Source organism: Crocodylus siamensis, chromosome 1 (genome assembly GCF_052110815.1).
Source record: "Crocodylus siamensis isolate JL-2025a chromosome 1, ASM5211081v1, whole genome shotgun sequence".
Taxonomy (NCBI): Eukaryota; Metazoa; Chordata; order Crocodylia; family Crocodylidae; genus Crocodylus; species Crocodylus siamensis.
This window is the reverse complement of record NC_143395.1, coordinates 419944496-419970101: the sequence shown is the minus strand read 5'-3', so window position 1 is coordinate 419970101 and position 25606 is coordinate 419944496. Positions and strand designations below refer to the sequence as shown.

The following is a 25606-nucleotide window of genomic DNA, read 5'->3' as shown; positions in this document are numbered from 1 at the left end:
GAACAACTCAGCACACGGGAGAGGAGAAGAGAAAAGGGAGAGATGAGAGCAACACGACTTCAACGGGGAACGTAAAACAACCCACTGTGCAAGACGGCAGCCGAGCGTTGTGTCCCCAGACAGGAAGGTTTTACCTTGCTTCGGAAATACAGAATGAATCGATGAAGAGTCTTTCTTTGTTTCTTTTCCAAACCCCTCAGCAAGGTTTCTTATCATTTCAGGAGGGGTTTGGTTTTTGTCTCAGATCCTATAGACGTTTAGAGAAAGACATGTCCAGCTGTTGATCAAGGGCAAGGGATTGCAACAAAGACAAATGAGCGGTTTGTATGAACTGCCGATGCACACATTGCATTTGTAATCACAGACAATACCGACACCAGATACTTGGGGGAGATGAGAAGTGAGTTTGTGGTGCCAAGACTAAAGCGTGTGCATCTGGATTGGGCCACCGCTTTCCTAAGGGACCTCTGTGCTGCAACCGAGCTCATGTAACGCCGCAAGCATTGGACCAGGCACTGGGGGGACAACAGCTCTCCCTCTCCCGAAGCCCATCACTTGCACGTGCATTTAAATTCAATCATTAGAAGAGAATTAACCAAAATCAACTCACACTGTTCACCCGTGGAGAGAAGCTAAACCTTAATGTCACGTCTGAAGAGATCTACTGCTCCGTGGCTATGTTTATCTTGAAACTGGTCACTTGAACTTGGTCCCCGTACTCCAAGGCATCTCGAGGATTTGGGCTCATTTCCAGCAATATGCGACCTTGTCCCCGTCCGCTCTCCCTGCGACAACGAACAGCCCCCGCGTTCAAACGGTTGCCAGCAGAGACACCGCGCTCCCTTCTCCACCAGCATTGCTAGCCATGCCAGGAGGGAGGTTAGCAATGCATACATCTAACTTAAAATTAAAACAAAAGTAATTAATCCTGTGCTCTCAGCTACTATACTGAGATTTAACCTAACAGCTATGGAGAATGTCATTCGAGCTCTGGATTTTCTATACCTAACTACAGAGCTGGGGACTGACTTTCCCTTAGAAATTTTAATTTTTATTCTCCACGCAGACAATGTAAGCTCCCTTCCTGGCATCATTCGCTGCCTACACCTTATTTTTGGAAAACTTAAATCATTGGAATTAGAGTCATATTTGGAAGACTGGTAAAATGCAGCTAAATATTCAGTATAAAACTTAAATCTCTCAAGGGACAGCCACACAGGTCTGCTTCTCATGGGCACGGTTTCCAGTAGCCTGAAGACACCGCTCAGCACACGGCCCTGAACCTCGGGGCTGTCTGGATGCAGGGGAAAGCCCCCAGGAGCTTTCTGCCAAAAAAGACAAGGCAGGCGTGGAGGGGAGGAGGAGGAGGTGTGTACCGTTGCTCATATGTTACACCCCAATACTTTAAAACTGGATTTGTTGCTCTCACTTGCCCTGTAACGAGAATGGGAAAGAGTGTGATTAAAGAGACGAGGAGTAGATAAATTAAAAGGAGCACGGGGTTAGAAATAAAGACAGGAAGAGCAACATTACAGGGAGCGTGCTCTGCAAAGGACAGGCTCATTTGAACACCACTCTTTGAAAGACTTCCCCTAAAATTTCCCTTGTGCTACACAAAGTGCTGACATGAAGAGCACATTTCTGTACCTTGCTTCTCTGCACTTTGCTGCCACAACTGAGTTACACGCCATGCAGATGCAATACTGCCTTCCCCAAGGAGCTCCAGGGAGCACGCTGCATTCAGAGGGAAACCTGTGCGATGGGAGCAGAGCGCACAACGACTCCTGGGAGGGCACAGGGTGGGACTGTTTTCTTGTTTTAAAGTTCAGACCACTTGGAAGAAGACCTGACATGAGAATATAACAGCGTACAGGTATGTGGAGCACGACCCCATTGAGAGCGGACGAGACCTACAACGAGCAGATCTTTTCTGTCTGTCATGGTCCTTGATTAGGCTGAAAGGGATTACTGAATGAAATGTGGCATTGAATGATACAGCATCCATTGGGTTGTTTAATTATATAAAAGGTAATTGTACAGTGCCCCATAATTATCGATTTAGAAACAGCTGCCAAATTGTGCACGAAGGACACAGCTGCATTGCAGACATGTCTGGGAGAGAGCCGGAGTGAAACCCCTGGGAGGCCTGGAAAAGCCAACTCCGGACTGTGGGAGAAGCCGGCTGGTTTGACATGTCTGCTAGGAAGATCAAGGGTCAACCAGTTAACCACCTTGATATGCGCCGCCCTCCTTAGGTTTCAGAGTCAACACACCGATGCATGCACAGGGCAGCTACGAACTTGGAGCTAGTCACAGACTTGTAGGAAAAAGAGGCCAAAAGGGACGCGGGAGGTCAGTTCGTCTATCTCCTGCTCAGGGCAGGATCAGGCCAGTGGGAACCGTGCCCCAGAAATGTCTGTGTGACCTCCACGTCGACCCCTCCCCAGACAGACTTCACAACCTCTCTGTGTCCATGTTTAATCCCCCTCATTGCTAGCAAGCCCTTCCTGCGCTTCGGCTCCGGAAGGCGTCGGCACCAGGAAAGTTCGGCAGTAACAACCGCGCAGCCAGCGCGACGGCAAACGATTGAGCTGCTAGAATAAATCCAGATTGCCCTGAACAGAAGCAATCAAATCGGTCCTCATCTCCATGTGCAACCCACAGCCCCCATCTGCCCCACGGCTGACCCCCAACCGAGTCACGGCCACGCGGGGCTGCTCTGACTTCTCTCCTCCGGCAGCTTTTCTCCTGAGCACCACGGCTGGAGAGGGGGGTTGGCTGCAGCCGTGTTGGGCTGAGAACATGTGCAGGCCCGGTTCCTTGGGCAGGTGTGATATCTCCTATTACACCAACTAAATAGCTGGAAAAATTGTTCATTGCCAGCACTGAGGCACAGACGCCCTTCTTGAGGCACAAGGAAACTCTGCCTGATGGCTGGAAACTGAATTAAACAGGATTCTCATCATCACCTTCCTGGTTGAAGGAAATGGCCTTTACATGTGCCACAAAGGTGTGGTTGGCTGAAAGCCCCTGGTTGTCCCTGCAGAAATATTGCTGGAGGATTGAAATCTCTGACATCTTTGCAGAGGACCAGCGACACGAGCGGCTACGCCTTCCCCTGGACAGGATTCGTGGCATCACATCACAGCAGGGTGCGCTGGCTTTGCTTGTAGAGAGCACAGCGCAGGACTCGGTCTCTTCTGTAACCCGCACGGGGTGAGGAACGGGTGTGCTGGGGGGAGCAGATCGAGGCCCCCAGCGTGAGGGGGGGACCAGGGCTGGGGCAGGAGCAGGGCCGGGGGCAGGCGCTGCCCAGGTGGGGCAAGGTGCAGCACAGAACAGCCGTGAGTGCCTCACCCGGGGGGCGCGAGGGGGAGGTACGCGCCCCTGGGAGAGGCATGGGGGGCATGCGCCCCCAGTCTGTACACGGGGCGGGGGCAGGCTGGGGCTGTGCTGGTCTCTTCCCGGGGGAAGGGCTGGGCCTGGGCTGGCTCAGAGTAGGAGGGGTGGGATGGGTAGCAGCGCTGCGGGGGGGCGGGGTATAAGGAGGCTACAGCAGATTTCGGGTGGCTGCGGCCCCATCCATACACCCCTGTCCCGGTGCTACCAGCGCCTGCCCCAAGCACAGCCCCACCCCAGACCCCCACCGGAAAAAGGCTGACACAGCCCCCCGCTCTGGCCCCAGCCTGCCCTCCCCCCATGCACAGATCTGGGGGGCACATACCCCCAGCCCCTCCCCCGGGGGTGCATACAGCACAGAAGCCGCCCCCTCCCCTGTGCCCTGTGGACGAGCCGCACCCTGTCCTGCCCTGGCTGGGCAGCGCCTGCCCCCGCCCCTGCCCCTGCCCTACTCCCCCCTCACTCAATCTACCCCCCAGGCACCTTCCCCCAACACTGACCAGCCAGACGCTGCGGTCCCCGCTGCCGGGCTGCAGACCAGCCAGCAGATCCGTATTGCCCGCTTTGGTATCGGCCATCCGTATCAGCCCCAAAATCTTTATCGATACAGCCCTAATAAAACCAGTCGCCCACATCCACTGCCAATCATTAAACCAGGCTCCTATCCAGACCCGCACACACCCACCTCCACCAGTAAATCCCTCAGTTCCTGAAACCAGTTTCCCTTCAACCATCATTTCTCAGCCCTTCTGGGGGGTGGAAAAGAGCCCTGCACCAGTTAAACACACGGTGAGTACGTGGGGACAACAGCGGGTGGCCGGGAGGCCGAGCGGAGCCGAGCTGAGCGGTGCCAGTGACCCTGGCCCACGCGGACACTGGCGGGGTTGCGCCGATGGAAACGCCCGCGGGACGCGGCCCGGATGTCAAGAGCTCACCACGTCCGTCAAGGCGTCGCTTCCCCACGTCGTGCGGACCTCGGCACCCTGCACCGGGCAGGCGGGGGGACACCCCTGCCCCGAGTCCCTGGTGGTGGAACCGGAGCGTGCTCCATCCACTCCATGCATTGACCTGGTATTGCAGTGCTTCCAGGACCGGTGCAAAAAAAGCAGAAAAAAAAAAAAAAGCCTGCACCTGGTGTGACCATCGCTCCCGCAGGCCCCCCGCTCCCGCATCTCTGCACGGGGGTGTCGGACCCCGGCCCGGGTGTGCCCCATTTTTCTGCCAGGGCTGCGTGGACGAGCAGCAATTCTGCGCTATGACAGCGAGACACGGGGCCTGGAGCCGCGCGGGGCCTGGGTGCGGGCACCGTCAGACCGCGCTTGTGGGGCGGGGAAAGCAGGAGCGTGCAGCGCTGGCGGGGGGGTTCAGTTAAAGCTGGTCACCCCGCGGCATCGCTACAACCAGACCGGGGTGCGTGTGAGCACGCAGGTGTGAGCAGGAGGCCGCGGGGACCCTGGGCCTGAGGTGGACTTGGGAGCACGGGGAGGGGGCACCATCAGCAGCTTGGGGCGGGAGCCGGGCGGGCATCGCGTTGTCTCGTGTCTGGTCCGTGTGTCCCTGCGCTGCCCGGGGCAGGCCCGTGTGCTCTCAGGGCGGGGGCTCCCCCTCCCCAGGCACCCTGCAGAGACATGGTGTCAAGCACCAGGAAACCCAGGCGAGGGGCCAGATCCTGCCCTCCCCCTGCCAGCTGCAGGGTCTGCCTGGAGCCCCCGGCCCTGCCCATCCCCAGCCCATGCATGGGGACCTGCCTGGCCCGTGCTCCCACTGCGGCTGGGGGAGGAAGGGCTGGTTGCAGGGTCAGAGGGGTCCTGGGATGGGGCAGGATGGCGGTGCGGGGGCTGCTGATCCCTAGCGTAGCTGGTTTGGGCGCCAGGGTGGGAGCTTAGATGTCAGGAAAGGACGGGAGGCAGGTTGTCAGGTGCAGAGAAAGGGACAGAAGGAGACAAGGGGGCAGGCAGGGGGAGAGGCAGAGGCCCAAGGAGGAGCTGGGAACCCTGGGATCAGCACTGCGGCGGGCAGTGACTGTGCAGACACAAACATCCGTGTGGGGGGAGCTGTGGGACGCAAGGACGAGGCCCCGTCACCCACGGGTGCAGGCTGGGGTTCGGCCAAACAGGGCCCAGCCCTGGGGGCTCCTCTGGGGCCGCAGAGTCCGGTCCCTGCTCCAGGCAGCTGCAGCATCCACGGCTCGGGCTCCACTCGCAGGGAAGCTGCCCAGTGCCGTGCTGCTCCCGCACGGAGAAGCACCGCTCGGCTTTCCAGCCTGGACTCATCCCGGCCGAGTTCACCTGCCCTGTCCTCCCCTGACTGTGCCCTTCCCCTCCAGGAGCTGTTCCCACCCTCCTCCCCAGAGTGCGCAGGGGCCGCAGTCATGTCCCCTCAGCCTTGTTCTCTGTGACCGGAGCTCCCGAGCTGTCCCGTGCTGCCCCCACACTGTGGGGTCGGCTCTGCCCCTGCCCAGCCTGGCAGCCCTGGGGGGCACCTGCTCCCTGGGGCTGTGCCCTGACCAGGGCTGGATCTGTGTTTCAGGGTCTCACACGCTCCAGCTCATGTACGGGTGTGAGCTCTGCGAAGATGGCAGCACTGGAGGCCACATGCAGTGCGGCTACGACGGGGGAGACTTCATCAGCTACGACCCGGGGACGCACACCTGAGTAGCAGCCCCAGTGCAGGCCCAGGTCACCTGGCACGGGTGGGACGAGGATGAAGCCGCTCTTCAGCGTACAAGATCCTACCTGGAGGAGCCGTGCTTCGCGTGGCTGCGGCGGTACCTGCAGCGCGGGGAGGGAGCACTGCAGAGCAGTGAGTCCCGGTGTCGTGGCCCAGGGCACCACTGACTGGGGCACCCCCTTCCCCTGGGGAACACCCACCCCATCCCCGTGTCTGGCGTGGCGAGCGCTGCATCTCGGTCTTGCTGCTGGGTGAGACCCCAGCACTGCTGTGGGACACGGTACCCCGTCCCTGCCCTGGTCAGGCCTCCTGGCCACGTGTCTGAGAACCAGAGATCAGTTGCGTGGGACCCTGTGTCTCCTGTCCCGTGCTCCCGCTGCGACACCGTCTGCTCCTCCCTGAAACGGGCGCTGGAGCCAGGTCGTGTGGCCCGGTGCGGGGCCCAACCAGCTCCTGGCTGCGGTGCTGAGGGTCCCGTGGGCAGTCGCTCTAGCGGGCATCTCCGCCCTCCCAGAGCATCCCGTGGCACAGGTGAGCGACAGGCCGTCCTGGGACGGACACGCCACCCTGTCCTGCTGGGTGCACGGCTTCTACCCCAGGGACGTGGCTGTCGTGTGGCTGAAGAACGGGGAGCACAGCCCCAGGAGACGAGCCGCTCGGGGGTCCTTCCTAGCAGGGACGGGACCTAGCAGACCTGGGCCACCATCGCCATCGACCCGAGCAGCAGCCAGAGCTACCCCTGCAGCGTGGAGCATGAGATCCCGGGTGCAGCCCTGAGCGTGCCCTGGGACAAGGGCAGGACGGGTGAGTGACCCCGCACGGGGAGGGAGAGGAAACGTGGTGCTCGGGGAGGGAGGGGCTGACTGACCCTGCCGAGCGGGCAAGGAGCTGGGGAGCTGGAGGATGCAGGGGGCACTGGGCCTGTGCAGCGCTGGGGGCAGGTCTGGGCGTTCCCCGTGCTCGCGGGCCCCTTCCCTCTTCCAGAGTCCAGCGTGGTGCTGTTGTGGGCGTTGTTGTTCCTGTTGTCCTGCTGGTCGTTGCTGTGACAGCTGCAGCTGTTTTCTTCTGCAGGAGGCTCTGGGTGAAGCCTTTGGGGCAGGGGAGCGGGGAGGGCTCATCACCGCCGTGCCAGGGACCTGGGGGGACGGGGGCTTCTCGGGCTGCTCTGGGCTCCCAGGTCCTCGTGCCCCCGGGGCAGCAGCAAACCGACCCAGCCCCAGCGCTGCAAGGCTGCCTTTGGTGAGGGCCCCGAGGGCTGCTCGTGGCTCCATATGGACCGTGCCCCACAGCCCACCCCCTCCCTGGTGGGGTGTCCTGGTCTGAGCCCACGGCCCCGGGCTGCACAGGCAGCTCCTTTCCGGGCCGTGGCTCCCAGTTGTGGAAGCAGATGCAGTCACACACTTCTGCCTTGTCTCAGCAGGGAGGCGGGCAGAGGGACACAGCATCCCCCTGCTCTCCTCTCCCCTCCCCAGGGCCGTGCGGCTCTGTGCAGAGCAGCCCCGTGGGCAGACGGCCTCACCCAGCCCCGCGCTGGCTTCCCGCAAGTGCCGCGTGGTGCCGGGAGGCCGGGCAGAGCCCCGGGCCTCGCTCCTGTCTGGGCAGTCCCATCACCAGCACCGTCCTGCCCAGCTTGCTCCTGCGGCCGTATGGCTGAGGGCAAGCGAAACTCGGGGGCATCCGCACCCCACGCCTCCGGGCTTGGGCCTCACGTAGGAAGCGCCTGAAGCTCCAGGTGGGGTGGAGGAGGTCTGCGGGTAGTAGGGCCACCTGTGGTGGTTGAACCACTCGCGGATTTGGAATTCATTTGGTTGATTTGGCTTGGGACACACAAACAATTCTTTAAAAAGAAAACCCCAAAAAAGTCTGCAGCTCTTCCTGGCAGGTGCTGGTGTGGGGCATGGGGGGACTGGGCCAGGGAACCAGGCCCTGCGCTCAGGGAGGTCAAACCCCTTCTTCCTTCTCTCCCAGCCCCTGCAGCCTTGGAGCGAGAAGCCCTGGAGAGGGAAGCCTTGCCAAGCTGTAGTGAGTGTCAGCACCATGGACCTGACCCAGGGGAGGGCACTGGGGTCTGGGCTGGGCTCTGGGCTGGCCCCAGGAAGCTGCCTCGGGGCAGGGAGTCCTGCTGCGGCTCCCGACCTGCAGCCCCGAACTCAGAGGAGGAGGAAGTTGAGGCCTTGTGGGTTCGGATACACGGAGGTCGTGGGGAAAGGCCGTAGCGCAGGTGAGATCCTTTATTGCAGCAACTGCAGAGTTGGAAAGAAGTTCTTTGCATGCGTTTGGGTGCAATCGCCCTTCATCAGGCACGGGGAGACTGCTGGGCTGGGCGGATACTGGGGGCAGGCGGGGCACCAGGCAGCTCCTGGATGGCTGTGTGGCCTTCTGGCAGAGGTGTCTGACTCCGTTCAGAGGGTCTGAGGTAGTGTCGTTTTCCCATCTGTCCGCTCTCTTTTTCTTTTTTTTTTATAAAACACAAACTATGGGCAAAAATCTGCAGAAAAGATCTACGCTACGGCATGAGACTGCCTCGAGACTCTTCTGTCCAAGCTGTGGAAGTTCCTGCATACTTAGGAAGGCAGCACAGCATTTGCCCTTGCTCGAGCGCAGCGAAGATGTTGAAGGTTCGGCAGCTCAAAGACTGGTCCTCTCCATCCCTGCCCGACTGCTGCCCGCTGAGTGACAGGAACTCCCAGCATGCAAAGCGGCCTGAACCCGCACGTCCACTTCTAAGACGGGGCAGCTAAAACTTGTGTTTCTTGCTCTCTCTAACGCCCAATTTGTTGGGGCAGAAAGGAAAGGTTGTTCACAGCGGCATTAAGTCAGAGGGTAGCTGGAAGCCCAAGCTGGCAAACAGTTGAACGTGCTCCTCAATCACTGGGGGCTGCCTAACAAGTAGGTTTTGGCCGCGATCCAGCAACAAAGAGTGCGTTCAAGCTTCTGGCCCGCGCTGCGATCGCTCACCGTGAAAGCTGCCCGAGTTTGGACGGCTGGCGTGGGGCTGGGCCTGGCACTCTGGCCTCCCCCGGCGCGCCGAGCTGCCTTCTGCTTTCCCCGCTCGTCGCTCCTTGTCCTGTCACCTGCCCCCGGAGACCAGCCGGGCCCCACCCCCCCGCAACCCCCGCAGGGAGGTGACGGCTGCTATCCAGCCCCCCCGGGCGTCTCTTCTCCAGACTCAGCCCAGGCCCCTCGGCCTCTCCTCGCCACTCCTGTCCCCCAGCTCCCACCTACTTGCATTCCTCTCCGCTGGACTCTCCCATGTGTCGCGTCCTGTCTGTAGTGGGGGGGACCCCGGCTGGACACAGGCCTCAGATGCGGCCCCTCCAGTGCCAAACAGGGGGAGGAATCGCTGCCCTCGATCTCCGGCAGCGCCCTGCCCCCGGAGCAGCCCGGGATGCCGGTTGCCTTCTTGGCAGCGAGGGCGCACCACCGGCTCCCGTTCAGCTCTTGTCCCCCGGCCCCCCCGGTCCTGCTCAGCCGCCAGCTCGGCCCCCCCAGCCCGTCCCGGTGCACGGGATTGCTCTGCCCGAAGCGCAGGACTTCACTTGTCCTTGCTGAACCTCATGGGGTTTCTTCTGGCCCAACCCTCCAATGTCTCGAGGCCACTCTGAATCCCAGCCCTACCTCCAGCACCCCCACGACTCCCCCCGCTCGGTGTCACCTGGAAACCCAGCTCCAGGACCGACCCCTGGGCACTCCCTTTGGCACCGGCTTCCAGCTAGACATGGAGCCATCGACTAGCGCTCTCTGAGCCCGACGCGCCAGCCCGTTTGCCTCCGAGCAGCCTGTGTGACCACTCAAGACCCGTCGCCTGTAACGTCTAGCATTGCAGGGGCTCTAGAGAAACACGTGTCTTCACACCTAGACAAGCCCACACTGAGCCAACCGCCCCCCAAAGGCTACGGCGTCCGTGCTGTGACTGGGGGGCTCTGGTGCAGCGGGGACATCTCCTCCGGCAGGACCCCGGCTTCAGGGGTGCGGGTCGGGGGTCGCCGGGAGGGGCTGGGCTGGTTCTCGGGGGGGTCCGCCCAGGACGACTCGGGTCTCTGCGAGGCGGGGGGAGGAGAGCGGGGTGCAGCGCAGCTCCCCGGTATCAGAGGCGGCGCGTGCGCGGTTCCCGTGGGACACGTGCGTCCCGGAACGGAGCTGGCCCCTGGGCGCTGCTGGCTGCGGCCCCCGGTCTCTCCGAGACCCCATTGCCCAGCGGTGGGGCGGCCGCGGCGGGCTGTGCGGGGCCTTCCCGGGGCAAGGGCAGGACACACAGAGCAGCTCGTGTGGGACACCGCGGGGAAGCGTGGGGAGCGCGGGGTCCGGGCTGCCCAGCGCTGTCTGCACGCGGGGGTTGGACGCGACGTCGCTTCACAGTGCCCCCCCGCCCCGGGAGTGCACGCGGGGCCGTGCCAGGACAGCAAGCGGAGTCCGGGGCCCCCACCCCCCGGCCCAACAGCCGCCCCGTTCCCCTGCAGGAGGGGAGTGCACCCCCGTGCCTCCCAATGCACCCCAGTACCTCCCCAGATCTCCCAGTACCCCCCACCACCCTCCCCGGAGTCCCCCAAACCCTCAGCCCTTCCCAGCATTCCCCAGTGTCTCCCAGTGCACGTCTAGGGCTTCCCTTTACTCCCAGTGCCTCCCACTAATGTCCCAGGACCCTCTATTACCCCCAGTATGCCCCCAGTGTCCCAATAGCCCTCACTGCCTTCCAGTGTGCTCCCAGGATTCCCCAATGCCGCACTGCGCCTCCCAGGATCCTCCGGTAACTCCAAGTATTCCCGGTATCTGTCAGTAGCCGCCCAGGATCCCCTATTGCCCCCAATGTCATCCCCCCCACCTGAGTGCTTCCCAGTATCCCCCCAGGATACACCTTTACCCCAGTGCCCCACCTCCCAGTATGTCCAAGTATCCCCCAGTACCTCCCAGTATTCCCCAAATCTCCCAATACCATCCCAGGATCTCCCATTACCCACAATGCCTCCCACTAGCCCTCAGTACATCCCAGCACCCTCAGAGGACCCTGTATTACCCAAGTGCCTTCCCCAGTACTTCCAGTATCCCCCAGTACAACCCAGTACACCCCAGGATCCCCCATTACCCCAGTGCCTCTTAGGATCCCCCAGTAGCTCCCAGTATTCCCCACTATGGCCCAGTACCCTCCTGGGATCTCCCATTACCCCAGTGACCCCCAGGATCCCCCATTACCCTTAGTGTCCTTCCCCAATGGCTCCTGGTAACATCCCAGAGTCCCCATTACCTCCCAGTATCCCCCAGTATATGTCTGTACCCTCCCTGGTCCCCCATTACCTACAGTGCACCCCAGTGCCTCAAAGTATCCCCACAACCTCCCAGTATGTTCCCAGGATCAGCCCATTACCACAGTGAGCCCCCATCAGTGCCCCCCAGTATCCTCCAGTACCCACGGATATTGCCTAGCAGCCTCCTGGGATCTCCCATTACCCCCAGTGCCACTCCCAGTGCATCCCAGTATCCCCCAGTGCCTCCCAGTATCTCCCAAATGCCCCAGTGCCCCTCCCTGGTTCCTCCCAGTCCCCCCAGGGTTAGAAATGGAATATTGTTAGAAATGCACAGCTTGCATCTTGCACCCGATAAGAAAGAAACACTGCCAAGGACTTTTTTCCTTGCCCAGCCTTGCCACAGCTCTTCTTATGCTAAATCGCAGACTCTCCCCCAGCTTCTCCCTAGCCTTTCTCATGCAGATTACAGAAGCTGGAATTCAACTGACTGTGTCCTTGAAAGGGGGGGGTTTGAACTCTTGGTGACCGATAGTAGTCTCTGAGCATGCCCGTCAAGCCCCCGCCCAGGCCCCTACTTGGCCCAGCCCCCAGGGAGAGAGGAGTGAAGGAGGGGGTGCTCACCAGTCCCCCTCCTGTAGGGCAGGGCCCCCCTGGCCTGAGAAGCCAGCGTTCCCCAACGGCAGGCCCACTGCGCATGCGCATAGTTTAAAAGGGCCCGCCAGCAAGGGAAAAGAAAAACAAAAAACACCACACTCAGGTAGGCTGTGGAGCGGTGAGAGAGGCGCGGGTGAAGCCCGCTGCGCCCCCGCTCCCCCGAAGCCCCCAGACACCCCCGCAGCAGCCGCAGAGCCCCCTGCCGACCCCCAGCACAGCCGGAGGTAAGCGGAATCGTGGTGGGAAGGGGTTAACTCCTCGCTTGCTGGGAGGAGGCCGCTGCCTGGTGCCGGGGCGGGTCAAGCCCCCGCCCAGGCCCCTGCTTGGCCCCGCCCCCCAGGGAGCCCCGCCACCGGAGCCCCACGAACAGGCTGCGCAAACAGGCGCTTGAGTTAGCGCGGAGTTCGCGCAGGCGAGGGCGTGGGAGGGCACGAGACCCTGCCTGCGACCCCTGCAGCCATAGCCAGCCCCAGCCGTAGCCAGCCTACCAGAGGCATGACGCGGATGGGCACGCGCCGCACCCCGAGGGTCCCCTCGGGCTCTGCGGCCCCCCAATTGGGCGCCTCAGAGACGGCCACCCAGACGGAGCCCCTGGTCCCAGGCTCCACGCACGCGGAGCCCCTGGCTCTCGGCTGCGGGGGCTGCCTGTCCCTTTTCCAGGCTCTGGCGCCTGGGAGCATGGCCACCTCCCCGTGCGGGGTCTGCTCCCTACTGGGGTCTCTGGACTCCTACTGCCAGGCCCTTCTCCCCGGGGAGCCGCAGGGGAGAGCACCGTCTCCCTCTGGGACCTCCCGCTCTGCCCAGTAAGGGGCACGGACCGAGGTGGTCAAGGGCCCAAGGCCCGCCGCACCAAGGCCCCTGCCCCGCCGGAGCTTAGCAACAGGTTCGCACCTCTTGTAGCCCCGGCAGAGCCTGCGCAGTTGCCGGCTCCCGCAGGCAACCCAGGCTCGACCGCAGCTACTGGGCCTGCTCTCCCCAAGACAAAGCGAAACTGTTTGTTGTGGGAGACCCCGTCCTGCGGGCACTGAGGGGGCAATCTGCCGCCCCGATCCCTTAGCCCGGGAAGTCTGCTGCTTCCCGGGGGCCCGCATCCGAGACATTGCGGAGAGGATCCCGCAGCTCCTCCGGCCCACAGACCACTACCCCATCCTCTTTATTCACGTGGGCACCAATGACACGGCTCGGAGCACCCCCAGCCGGGTCATGAGGCGCTACAGGGAGTTGGGAGCGGGGCTTAGGGGTCTGGGAGCTCAGGTGGTGTTTTCCTCGATCCTCCCAGTCTCGGGCTATGGGCTGAGGAGGGAGAGGAGGATCCACGCAGTCAACCAAAGACTGCGGCGCTGGTGTCATCGGGAAGGCTTTGGCTTCCACAACCACAGCCCGCTCTTTGGAGAGAGAGGCAGCAAGCTGCTGGGAAGAGATGGCCTCCACCTCTCTCCCCTGGGGAGGAGGCTCTTCTCAGCCAGGCTGGCTGACCTGCTCCACCGGGCTTTAAACTAAGCCCGCTGGGGGAGGGGGGGACGACTGCCACTGCTGGCCCGCTGAACGGCCCTTGCAAAGCCAGCGGACCAAGGCACTTAAGGGAGCTCACCCCTGCCCCAGCCCTGGCACAATCTGTGGGCAAGGCAAGAGCCCCCAAGGGCACACTTGCCTGCCTGTACACTAATGCCAGGAGCCTGGGCAACAAGCAGGACCAGCTCGTCCTCCTGCTCAGTGCAAAGAAATATGATGTCGTTGGGATAACGGAGACCTGGTGGGACTCCACCCATGACAGGACCACGGGGATAGAGGGCTATACCCTGTACAGGAGGGATTGTGTGGACAAAAGGGGCGGGGGTGTAGCTCTCTATGTGAAGGAAAGCTACATGTCCCTGCAAGCTGATGTTGGTGACCGGCTTGGACAGCTAGAGACCCTCTGGGTAAAAATTCGTGGGGAATACGGCACAGGGGACACAACGGTGGGAGTCTACTACAAACCTCCCACTCAAAGTCCCGAGCTCGACCAGGAGTTCGCCCGGGAACTGACTGAGGCCGCTTGCTCCAGGACCTTGGCTGTCATGGGTGACTTCAATTACCCGGACATCTCCTGGAAAGATCACTCAACTAAATCTGAGCAGGCGCAAAGCTTTCTCTCGTGCGTGGATGACCTCTACCTGACCCAAGAGGTCTATGGGCCAACGAGAGGCAAAGCGCTGCTTGACCTGGTACTAGCTACGGGGGATGACCTAATCGGCGACCTAGTGATCGATGGGAAATTGGGTGACAGCGACCACGAGCTGATCACCTTCACCAACCACTGTAAAGCTGGCAAGTCAGTCAGCAACACAGAAGTCCTTGACTTCAGAAAAGCCGACTTTGACAAGCTTAAGAGGCTAGTCGGTCAGGCCCTCAGGGACCATGACCCCAGGGAGAGGGGAGTTCAAGAAGAGTGGTTGCTTCTCAAGGAAGCGATCCTCAGTGCACAAGCCAAATCTATTCCAACACGGAGGAAAGGCAGCAAGAAGGCACAGCAGCCCCCCTGGCTCTCCAGGGACCTAGCGGACCTCCTGTGGCTAAAAAGGAAAGCCTACAAAGGATGGAGGACGGGATTCACCTCCAAGGAGGATTACTCCACGCTGGTCCGGTCCTGCAGGGAGCAAACCAGGAAAGCCAAGGCTGCAACTGAACTCCAACTAGCTTCAGGCATCAAGGACAACAAAAAGTCCCTTCTTCAGATATGTGGGGAGCCAGAGGAAAAGCAAGGGCAATGTTGGACCCCTGCTAAACCAGATGGGGCAACTGACAACTGACGCCCAGGAAAAAGCCAACCTATTAAATAGGTACTTTGTGTCAGTCTTTCATCAGTCCCGTGGACGCCCATGCCTGCTATGGGACAGGGAAATCTGGGTGAGGGGGATCCCCTACCCTCCATCAGTGCTGACCTCCTGAAGGAACACCTTGAGAAGCTGGATGTAGTAGTACCATTGACAAATATGCTAAAAGCAGGAGCTCCGACCCAAGTGAAACGGACATCGGAAGCAGAAGAGGCATTTCAAGCCGTGAAGGACGCACTGTGCCTACAACTGCTTTTGTATACGCCAGATTTCAATAAACCCTTCTTGGTGCAGACCGATGCATCGGATGTGGCTATTGGAGCTGTGTTGGTACAGCAAGAAGGAGAAGAAGAGCACCCTATAGCCTACATAAGTAGGAAATTACACCCGCCGGAAAAAAATTATACCACAGTGAAAAAAGAGTGCCTGGCGATAAAGTGGGATATTGAGACACTGCGATATTACTTGTTAGGGCGGTGGTTCACCTTGGTCACTGACCACACGCCCCTGCGCTGGCTGCAGAGCATGAAGACGGATAATGCAAGGCTGATGAGATGGACCCTGTGGCGGGCCAGTAGGGGCTCTCCTGCGTTGAGCTGCCCACCTCCCTGCGCCCGACCACCTGCCAGGCTCCGAATGCCTCCCTAGGGGCACCTTATGCTTGGCCGACCCCTCTCCTGGAGCACACTCGCTAGTCTGGGGGTAACGTGCCACCACCACCCCGAGAAGGGACTGTCTTGGCCCTGTGTCCTCGGGCAAACACAGGTCTAATAGTCCGACAGGTACTCAACCCGGTACAGGCACTTGGGGCACTTCCCCAAGTCAGGGGGCAAAAAGCAAAGTCTCCCTTAGTCCGCAGACCTAAGGGGTCTCTTAGGCATAATTTAGACCCAGCCCTCAATAAGTCTCCCACACCAGTCACAAAGGAGAACTTTATTGATTACAGGGGGTAGGGGAAACTAGGGTAGAGGGTTGAGCAATATCTTAGAAATCCTAGAGAGCAAACAGCGGGGCTGAGGTAGCCTTTTGATCACGCATCTGTGTTACTGCCAGCTAGATATCTAATCAGATCTTGAGTGGCTTACTCACAAGCATCTTCCAGAGCTCTCCAGTTTCCCCTCTGGAGTCGTGGGGTGGGAGAGAGCTAGGTCCCGATGGCAAGGCCCCTCTGTCTCCCCCGCTTTGCTGCTGCTTCCCCTCATGGCCGAAGAGAGAAGAGAGCCCCCTCCCCCCCCAACCTATATAGCCCCCGTGACCTCAGTCACCTGGGCCAGTGGAGGTCAGCCCCAGCTGGCTGTCAGCCAACCAATTTGAAATCCATCACCTGTTACCGGGCAGATTCCAGCTCCCCAGGTAGATGCCCCTCACCCGGGTGGCTGATGCCAGTCCCGTGGGCAGAGGGAGCAGGTCCCCCCTCCCTCAGCACCCAGGTTACCTAAAGAAACAGGCCAGGGTGCGGTCCCCTCCCTGCTGGCCCATCTAATCAAATGGTTGCTACTCAGAGATTTTAGAAACACTATCACAGGGCAGAGATTTTGGGGAGAAACAAGGTGGCTTTCCGCCACAGGGGGTCGTGGCACAAGGTTTGGGCGATTTGGCCTGAGACCAGGACACTTCCAAAGGTAATAATGACAGGGCCCTTCCCCCACGGCTCCTCAGCTGTGGGTCAGGTCGAGGGTGCTGCTGAGCTGCCCCAGCCCCGGAGGAACCTTCCCCTGCTCCAAAGGCATTAAAATAATGGTTTAAACCACATGATTTTTACAGACGAAGTGGAGATTTGTGGCTGTGGGCTCCCTCCCAGAGGTGCAGGGGAGAGCAGGGGCCCAGACGCCGGGGTCCTCGGGTGGGGGGGCTGGGGCCGGGGTCTCGGGGAGGGGCGGGGGGCGAGAGCAGGGGGCTGGGGGCCGGATGCGGGGGGGGCACCACTTCCAGCTCTGCAGTCTGGGGGGAATCAACCCGTGTTCGCACCGCGCAGGCGCTGAGACGGACTTTCCCAGCTCCTGGAGGCGGTCGGGGAAGATCCTGGAGTTGCCCAAACATGAGAGAGAGAGAGTGTGCGTGCGCGTGTACTCGCGTGTGCAAAGACGGGATTGTAAGTCACCTCCGTCCCCGCGTGTCCGAGCCTCCGTCCCGCCCTTCCCTTCCCTTTTTTCTCCTTTTCCGTCTTGTCCGTCCCTTTTTGTCTCGTCTCCCGGCCCCGCCGCTGGCTGCGGTCGTCCCCCCGGGCAGGACAAACGCACCCGCACTATCCGCTCCCCCCCCCCCGCACAGCCGTGCCCTCGCTGCCCCCCGCGGCACTGCGGCGGCGCTCCCGGCGGGGGGGGGGGGGGCACTGCCCGGCTCCCCGCGGGCTGCGGGCGGTGCGGGAGCCCGGACGAGATCTCGCGGCCACAACCGCGTCGGTCCCGCGGCGCCGGCGGCGCTCTCGGCCGGGAGCCGGAGCCGGGATGCCATTGGCCGCCCCGCCGCGCGTGCCCGCCCCCCCGGGAAGTGGCAGGCGCCGATTGGCTGCTGCCGGCCGAGGGGAGTGGTCGCGCGCGCAGGTGCCGGTGCGGGTCCGCCCGCGCTGTCCGGGCTGCACGCGGTGTCGCCCCCCCCCCGCCCCCCCCCCGGGGCCGCGTGCACGAGCGGCAGCTTCCCCCCGGCGAGACGCGGGGCCGGAGCCGCGCGGGACCGGGTGCGGGGCCGTGGGACCGCACGTCTGGGCCGGGACCCGGAGCTCGGCGCGGGCAGCGGGGTCTCATCCCCCCGGTCCCCTGCCGCACGGCTGCAGCCAGCCGGGCCGGGGTGAGTGTGAGCACGCGCGTGTGAGCAGGAGGCGGTGGGGAGGCCCCAAGGGCGTGGGGGAGGGGTGCCCATCAGCAGCTGGCGGTGGGGAGCCGGCGGGCGTGGCGCTGGCTCGTGTCCGGGGGTCGTGGCACACGGTTTGGGCGATTTGGCCTGAGAGCAGGACACTTCCAAAGGTAATAATGACAGGGCCCTTCCCCCACCGCTCCTCAGCTGTGGGTCAGGTCGAGGGTGCTGCTCGGCTCCCCCAGCCCCGGAGGAACCTTCCCCTGCTCCAAAGGCCTGTGGCCCTGCTGGGGAGATCAGCCCACGTCTGCGTGCGTGTGTCTACGCGTGCAATTAATGCACACAAATAAACTCGTGCTTCTTGATCTGGCACAGGCCGGCTAGGCGCTGCGAGCGTATCAGCCGCTAGGCAGCTGGGTTCGGGATCGAGGAGGGGAGTCGGGAGTGAAGCAAAGGCAAATTCACTGCTGGCTCACGCGTCCAACAGCTAACGGACAGGCTAATGCGACAAACAGGTAGCAGAGCACTACAGAGCCAGCAGTGAATGATAATGTCGTGGTAAAACACGTGGAGGCTTTCGGGTCAGGTGAGGAGAAGCTTTTCTTCCGAGCTCCAGCTGCGGAGAGAGCTCAGGGCAGCAGGGATGCACCAAGCGCTCCAGAGAGATCTCTCCCTTCACGCACCGTCGTCCAGTCCGTGTGCTTTTGAACAGCCGTTACACAGGACGTGATTGCAGTCAGTTTTCCCGAGCAAGCAGTCAGAGATGACAAACCCATTTTCTGCTGTCTCAAAAGCAAGGGACACATGCTTCTCTGCTGTCTCAAGGCTGCGGTTATGGGTGCAGCGGATCGCTTGGGAATACAAGGCACAAACGTTTCCTTCCGTCTTTGCTGGCTCTGCATGTTAGAGAATTCCCCACTTAACTGTCATGGCCATTGTTGTATATGAATCTTGTAGGACTAAAGCAAGGCCGTGTAGTGCTGAAGTGAGGCCCTTTCCTTTTCCTTTCGCCTCCATTCCACGAGAGCGCGACACAGCACTTAGGAGAGGGCTGGGAGAGGAGAGGTGCAGCGTAAGTGCTACTGATACGATATGAAACTAGCTGAATCCAGTCAACAGAGGAGCCTTGAGAGCAGTGCAAGGACTGTTTTTGTGAGATAAGACACATCTTGGCAAGAACACACGGAGCATGCAGTGATGAGAGTCAGACTTCGGTTCAGAGTCAGACGAAGAGTTCCCACGTGGGGTTGGCAACTTACCGGCAGTCCCTCTAGGCCAGGTGTGCGCCAAGTTGTTCCAGCGAAGTCAGGCATCCCCGGGGGATCAACGCTGTCCGAGGGGTCACTGGGAAGGTCCCTAGGTCAGGATCCGGTCCTCGCTCACACTGGGAGTCCGGGGTCCAGGCTTGGTACAGCGATGGTCCTTCTGTCCCCTGCTTCGTGCTGGTCCCTTGACATGTGTGCTCCTTTGTGCCTTATCTTATGCTACTGTGTTAGCTCAGAGCCATTTATGATCTTGCCCGACAGCTGTTACCCTATGTATGGGATTAGAAGGTGTCAGAAATTATCATAGAAGATTACTGCCCAAACCTGAACTCGCCCAGTACTCAAATCACACCACATCACTTTGGGGTTTCAGATTAACATTTATTCTCCCTCAGTTCAACCCAGCTGGCTACTTCCTTTCTGGAATTTGTGGACTGTGTCGATCGTATCTTGTGGTCAGGTTTGTTATTTCAGGTCACCTTTAAGCAAGAACCCTTGGGTGAGCTAAAGTTTGTGGTTCTGTTTTCTAGTTCCACTTTTCGGGGCCCAGTTAGTGTTATGATGGGTACAGACAGTTAATTTTAACATTGCGGTTATACTTGCGACAGACAAGGTACAATTTGCGGGTTGCAATCTTACAAGCTTTGCCTTGGCTAATATCAACTGTCAGACTACTGTGAGGTGTCTCCAGGAAGCAGATATGATTTCCTATAATTTGCTCATGAGCCCCTTTGGTTCTGGCCGTCACATTGCTCCAGAGTCTTTTGCTCGTGGGCACGCCATTTGAACGTGCGCCCTGGAGCAACGACTCGGGGGAATATTGCTCCGGACTTTCTACGTGCACAGCACATCCGGCTGCTGTGACGGGGTTGCAGTGCGCTGCAGAGGGGTGGCTGGGGCACAGGGTGGCTGGCACCTGGCCGCAGCACTGTGTTGTTACCCATGAAAAAATCTGGAGCAGACTGGCGCTTGGTTGCTCCAGTGCTGATTTATTTTGTGCGCCCTAAAAGGGGCACACATGTAGATGCAGAGACGTTTCCTGCAGAAGTAGTGAAGCAGCTCTGCAGTACATTTTATGTAGTGTGCCCTATGGGAGAAAACTGGGCCCTTGATGGCCCCCTCCCAGAGGGGCAGAGGGCTGTGGCTGGGCGGGGGCTGTCGTGGGCTCTGAGGGCAGGTCTGTGGTGCCCGAGGGGCAGGAAGCTTTTCCCCGGCCTCCCACCTCCACCTGGGCCCCGGGGTCTGCCCCAGTGGTGACGGGACAAACAGATCCACCAAACCCTCATCCCCAACCAGGGCCGCAGACGACGAGCTCCTTTCCAGGCCACGAGATTCAAGACACCTGCGGACATGGATGATTTTCCCATGTCCCCTAGGGCCCAAGGGGAAACTGTGTCAGAGCCCGGGGGGGCAGTTGGCTGTTGCCCTTCCCCTCGGGTAACCGCTGGGGGGACACGAAACGCAGGCCTGTATGCGGGGGCAGGGGTGACTTGTGGTGGCCAGAACCAGAGGGGTCACTATGCTGAGCAAGAAAGATGTGCTCTTGGAGACATTCAGGCAATAGTCTAAGCAGGTAAGATTCGCTAATGCAAAGCTTGCGAGTTTACAGTCCGCAAGTGGAATTTGTCTGTCACAATTTAACCAAAGTGTTGACTCGCACTGTTTACGCTGATGGTAGAAGTGGGGCCGACGGGACCCTGTAGATCCTCAGGTCTGACCCCCCGCTTGGGCGGGAGAAAGGACTGGACTCAAATGAGTCCGGCCAGGTAGGCATCAAGCCTCTTCTTAAAGCCCCCCAGGGTAGGAGCCAGCACCACTTCCCTAGGAAGTTGGCTCCAGGTCCAGCCGCCCTGACCGTGAAGTAGTTCCTGCAGATGTCTAATCTAAACCTCCTCTCCAACAACTTGTGGCCGTTATTACTCGTTATGCCAGGGGTGCTCTCAAGGTTTCTCCCAAACCCTTCTGGTCCCCGTAGTGAGTTTATAGACGGTCACCAGGTCCCCCTCGGCCTTCTCTTGCGGAGGCTGAACAGGTTCAGGTCCCGTCGCCTCTCCTCGTAGGGCCTGCCCTGCTGCCCCCGACCATGCGAGTGGCCTCCTCTGGCCCCTCTCCATGCTGTCCACATCCCTCCTGCAGTGCGGCGCCCAGAGCCGGACGCAGTCCTCCAGCTGCGGCCTGACCAGCGCCGCGCAGAGGGGGAGGATCACCTCCCTGGCCCTGCTGGAGGTGCAGCTGTGCATGCAGGACAAGGTGCGGTTAGCCCTGCCCACCGTGACCGCGCATTGTCATCCCGTGTTCATCTTGGAGTCAGTAATGTCTCCAGGATCCCTTTCTGCCTCCGTGCTCTCAAGTCGGAGTTTCCCACCTTATAAGTGTGCTGCTGGTTACTACGGCGCAAGTGTCAGTTTGAAAGGGCCCACCAAACAGGGAAAAAAAGCTCAGTTAGGCTCCGGAGCGGTGAGAGACGCGCAGGTGAAGCCCGCTGCGCCCCCGCTCCCCCGAAGCCCCCCAGACACCCCCTCAGCAGCCGCAGAGCCCCCTGCCGACCCCCAGCACAGCCGGAGGTGAGCGGGCTCGTGGTGGGAAGGGGTTAACTCCTCGCTCCCTGGGAGGAGGCGGCTGTGTGAAGCCGGGTCAAGCCCCCGCCCAGGCCCCTACTTGGCCCAGCCCCCCAGGGAACAGGCTGTGCAAACAGGCGCTCGAGTTAGCGCGGAGTTTGCGCGGGAGAGGGCGTGGGAGGGCACGAGACCCTGCCTGCGACCCCCCCCCCCCAGGGGAGACGGCCCCAGCCGTAGCCAGCCTACCAGAGGCATGACGCGGATGGGCACGCGCCGCACCCCGAGGGTCCCCTCGGGCTCTGCGGCCCCCCATTGGGCACCTCAAAGACGGCCGCCCAGACGGAGCCCGTGGTCCCGGGCTCCACGCACGCGGAGCCCCTGGCTCTCGGCTGCGGGGGCTGCCTGTCCCTTTTCCAGGCTCTGGGGCCCGGGAGCATGGCCACCTCCCCGTGCGGGGTCTGCTCCCTACTGGGGTCTCTGGACTCCTACTGCCAGGCCCTTCTCCCCGGGGAGCCGCAGGGGAGAGCACCGTCTCCCTCTGGGACCTCCCGCTCTGCCCAGTCAGGGGCATGGACCGAGGTGGTCAAGGGCCCAAGGCCCGCCGCACCAAGGCCCCTGCCCCGCCGGAGCTTAGCAACAGGTTCGCACCTCTTGCAGCCCCAGGCAGAGCCTGCGCAGTTGCCGGCTCCCGCAGGCAACCCAGGCTCGACCGCAGCTACTGGCCCCGCTCTCCCCAAGACAAAGCGAAAGGTGTTTGTTGTGGGAGACCCCGTCCTGCGGGCACTGAGGGGGCAATCTGCCGCCCCGACCCCTTAGCCCGGGAAGTCTGCTGCTTCCCGGGGGCCCGCATCCGAGACATTGCGGAGAGGATCCCGCAGCTCCTCCGGCCCACAGACCACTACCCCATGCTCCTTATTCACGTGGGCACCAATGACACGGCTCGGAGCCCCCCAGCCAGGTCATGAGGCGCTACAGGGAGTTGGGAGCGGGGCTTAGGGGTCTGGGAGCTCAGGTGGTGTTTTCGTCGCTCCTCCCAGGCTCGGGCTATGGGCTGAGGAGGGAGAGGAGGATCCACGCAGTCAACCAAAGACTGCGGCGCTGGTGTCATCGGGAAGGCTTTGGCTTCCATGACCACAGCCCGCTCTTTGGCGAGAGAGGCAGCGAGCTGCTGGGAAGAGATGGCCTCCACCTCTCTCCCCTGGGGAGGAGGCTCTTCTCAGCCAGGCTGGCTGACCTGCTCCACCGGGCTTTAAACTAAGCCCGCTGGGGGATGGGGGGACTACTGCCACTGCTGGCCCGCTGAACGGCCCTTGCAAAGCCAGCGGACCAAGGCACTTAAGGGGGCACTTAAGGGAGCCCACCCCTGCCCCAGCCCTGGCACAATCTGTGGGCAAGGCAAGAGCCCCCAAGGGCACACTTGCCTGCCTGTACACTAATGCCAGGAGCCTGGGCAACAAGCAGGACGAGCTCGTCCTCCTGCTCAGTGCAAAGAAATATGACGTCGTTGGGATAAGGGAGACCTGGTGGGACTCCACCCATGACTGGACCACGGGTATCGAGGGCTATACCCTGTACAGGAGGGATGGTGTTGACAAAAGGGGCGGGGGTGTAGCTCTCGATGTGAAGGAAAGCTACATGTCCCTGCAAGCTGATGTTGGCGACCGGCATGGACAGCTAGAGACCCTCTGGGTAAAAATTCGTGGGGAATACGGCACAGGGGACACAACGGTGGGAGTCTACTACAGACCTCCCACTCAAAGTCCCGAGCTTGACCAGGAGTTCGCCCGGGAAGTGACTGAGGCCGCTTGCTCCAGGACCTTGGTTGTCCGACAACTGACGCCCAGGAAAAAGCCAACCTCTTAAATAGGTACTTTGCATCAGTCTTTCATCAGTCACAGGGGATGCCCATGCCTGCTATGGGACAGGGAAATCTGGGTGAGGGGGATCCCCTACCCTCCATCAATGCTGACCTCGTGAAGGAACACCTTGAGAAGCTGGATACCTTCAAGTCAGCCGGCCCTGACAACCTGCACCCCAGGGCACTCAAGGAGCTGGCGAGCGTCATAGCCCAGCCCCTGGCACGAATCTTCGAGAGCTCCTGGCGCTCTGGTGTAGTGCCCGAAGACTGGAAGAAGGCCAATGTGGTGCCGATCTTCAAGAAAGGGAGGAGAGTGGATCCGGCTAACTACAGGCCCATTAGCCTGACTTCTGTCCTGGGGAAGATCTTAGAAAAGTTTCTTAAGGAGGCCATGCTTGATGGACTGGCCCAGGCTAACATCCTAAGGGACAGCCAGCACGGGTTTGTTGCGGGTAGGTCTTGTTTGACCAATCTCATTTCCTTCTGTGACCAGGTGACCTATCACCTGGACGAGGGAGAAGAGATTGATGTCATATATCTTGACTTCAAAAAAGCTTTTGATCTGGTATCCCATGATCACCTCTTGGCCAAACTGGCCAGTTGTGGCCTTGGCTCCACCACGATCCGCTGGCTGGGAAATTGGCTCCGTGGTCGGACCCAGAGGGTTGTGATTGATGGCAGTCACTCATCGTGGTGCCCTGTGACCAGTGGGGTCCCTCAAGGCTCTGTCCTGGGACCCATCCTGTTCAACATCTTCATTAATGATGTGGACATTGGAGTCAGGAGTGGACTGGCCAAGTTTGCCGATGACACCAAACTTTGGGGCAAAGCATCCACGCCAGAAGATAGGCGGGTGATCCAGGCTGACCTGGACAAGCTCAGCAAATGGGCAGACGAGAACCTGATGGTGTTTAACACCGAAAAATACAAGGTTCTCCATCTTGGGAGGAAAAACCTGCAGCATCCTTATAGGCTCGGCAGCGCTACGTTGGATAGCACTACAGAAGAAAAAGACTTGGGGGTCATCATTGACCACAAGATGAACATGAGCCTGCAATGCGATGCTGCGGCTAGTAAAGCGACCAAAATGCTGGCGTGCATCCATAGATGCTTCTCGAGCAAATCCCGGGACGTCATTCTCCCCTTGTACTCGGCCTTGGGGAGGCCGCAGCTGGAGTACTGCGTCCAGTTTTGGGCTCCACAATTCAAAAAGGATGTGGAGAAGCTTGAGAGAGTGCAGAGGAGAGCCACGCGCATGATCAGAGGTGAGGAAAACAGATCTTACGATGACAGGCTGAGAGCCATGGGACTCTTTAGCCTGGAAAAGCGCAGGCTCAGGGGTGACCTGATGGCCACCTATAAGTTTATCAGGGGTGACCACCAGGATCTGGGGGAACGTCTGTTCACCAGAGCGCCCCAAGGGATGACGAGGTCGAACGGTCACAAACTCCTGCAAGACCGTTTCAGGCTGGACATAAGGAAGAATTTCTTTCCTGTCCGAGCCCCCAAGGTCTGGAACAGTCTGCCAGCGGAGGTGGTTCAAGCAGCTACATTGAACACCTTCAAGAGTAAATTGGATGCTTATCTTGCTGGGATCCTCTGACCCCAGCTGACTTCCTGCCCTTTAGGCAGGGGGCGGGACTCGATGATCTCCTGAGGTCCCTTCCAGCCCTCATGTCTATGAAATCTGCTCAGGTCTCTTCTGACCCCAGATACTGAAATTTATCTCGTCCCCAGCTCACGGTGTGTGTGGAGGTCGAGGAGGTGTCCTCAGACAAGATGCAGCCCCCTGGGGCCCTGCTGGAGCCTGGTGGCTCCTGGGTGCAGCAGCCGAAGGCCCGTGGTGAGGACAGGCCTCTGGAGGAGGCAGGAGATCGGGAAACCCCAGGGCCCGAGGACGAGCTGCCTCATGTCGCCAAAGAGGAGCCCCCACCCAACCTGGAGCCAGGTCCTCACCAGCCTTTTTGATGTACAAGGTTAACCTGGGCTCAACACCCAAAGAGTACCAGTTACCTCCCCACACCTCCGCCATTATTAGTGTTGGCTCCTGGGTTTAGGCAAGTTGATTTTGGGGGACAACTAAGTAGAAAACAGAGATGGGAGTGGGGTCACAGGCTCCAGACAGGTGCTGCAAGGGGGGACAGCGAGCGGAGCGGACAGTAGCCGGTGGCTCCTGAACGAGTGCAAGGAGCCAGGGGCAGGTGAGGTGCGTGATAAAGTCCTGGCGTGCAGTTCGGAGCCTGAGTGCCTGTGCTGGGGTTGGGGCGAGCGGCTCCAATGCCTGCCCCTGCCCGGGACAGGGCCGCAAGGTTTGTAGCTGTGTGGCTGGGGTGGGGCAGGGCTCTGGTCCGGG

At 60.6% G+C, this 25606-nt stretch overlaps 1 protein-coding gene and 2 pseudogenes across 3 annotated transcripts in view; 2 read left to right on the top strand and 1 right to left on the bottom strand.

Moving 5' to 3' along the window:
• The window catches only part of LOC149875521 (uncharacterized), a 159745-nt pseudogene that overhangs the window by 119608 nt on the left and 14531 nt on the right, over positions 1 to 25606 (bottom strand). The gene's annotated exons all lie outside the window — the stretch shown is intronic.
• LOC149875514 (zinc finger protein 202-like) overlaps positions 16409 to 25606 on the top strand; it is a gene marked incomplete at its 3' end in the record, with an annotated part of 130860 nt that continues 121662 nt past the window's right edge. The window contains exon 1 of the mRNA XM_090030957.1: positions 16409 to 16871. The remainder of the gene's footprint in view (positions 16872 to 25606) is intronic.
• The window catches only part of LOC149875515 (uncharacterized), a 104947-nt pseudogene continuing 96258 nt past the window's right edge, over positions 16918 to 25606 (top strand). Inside the window, exon 1 of the transcript XR_016439690.1 lies at positions 16918 to 17566. The product of XR_016439690.1 is annotated as an uncharacterized LOC149875515 (transcript). The remainder of the gene's footprint in view (positions 17567 to 25606) is intronic.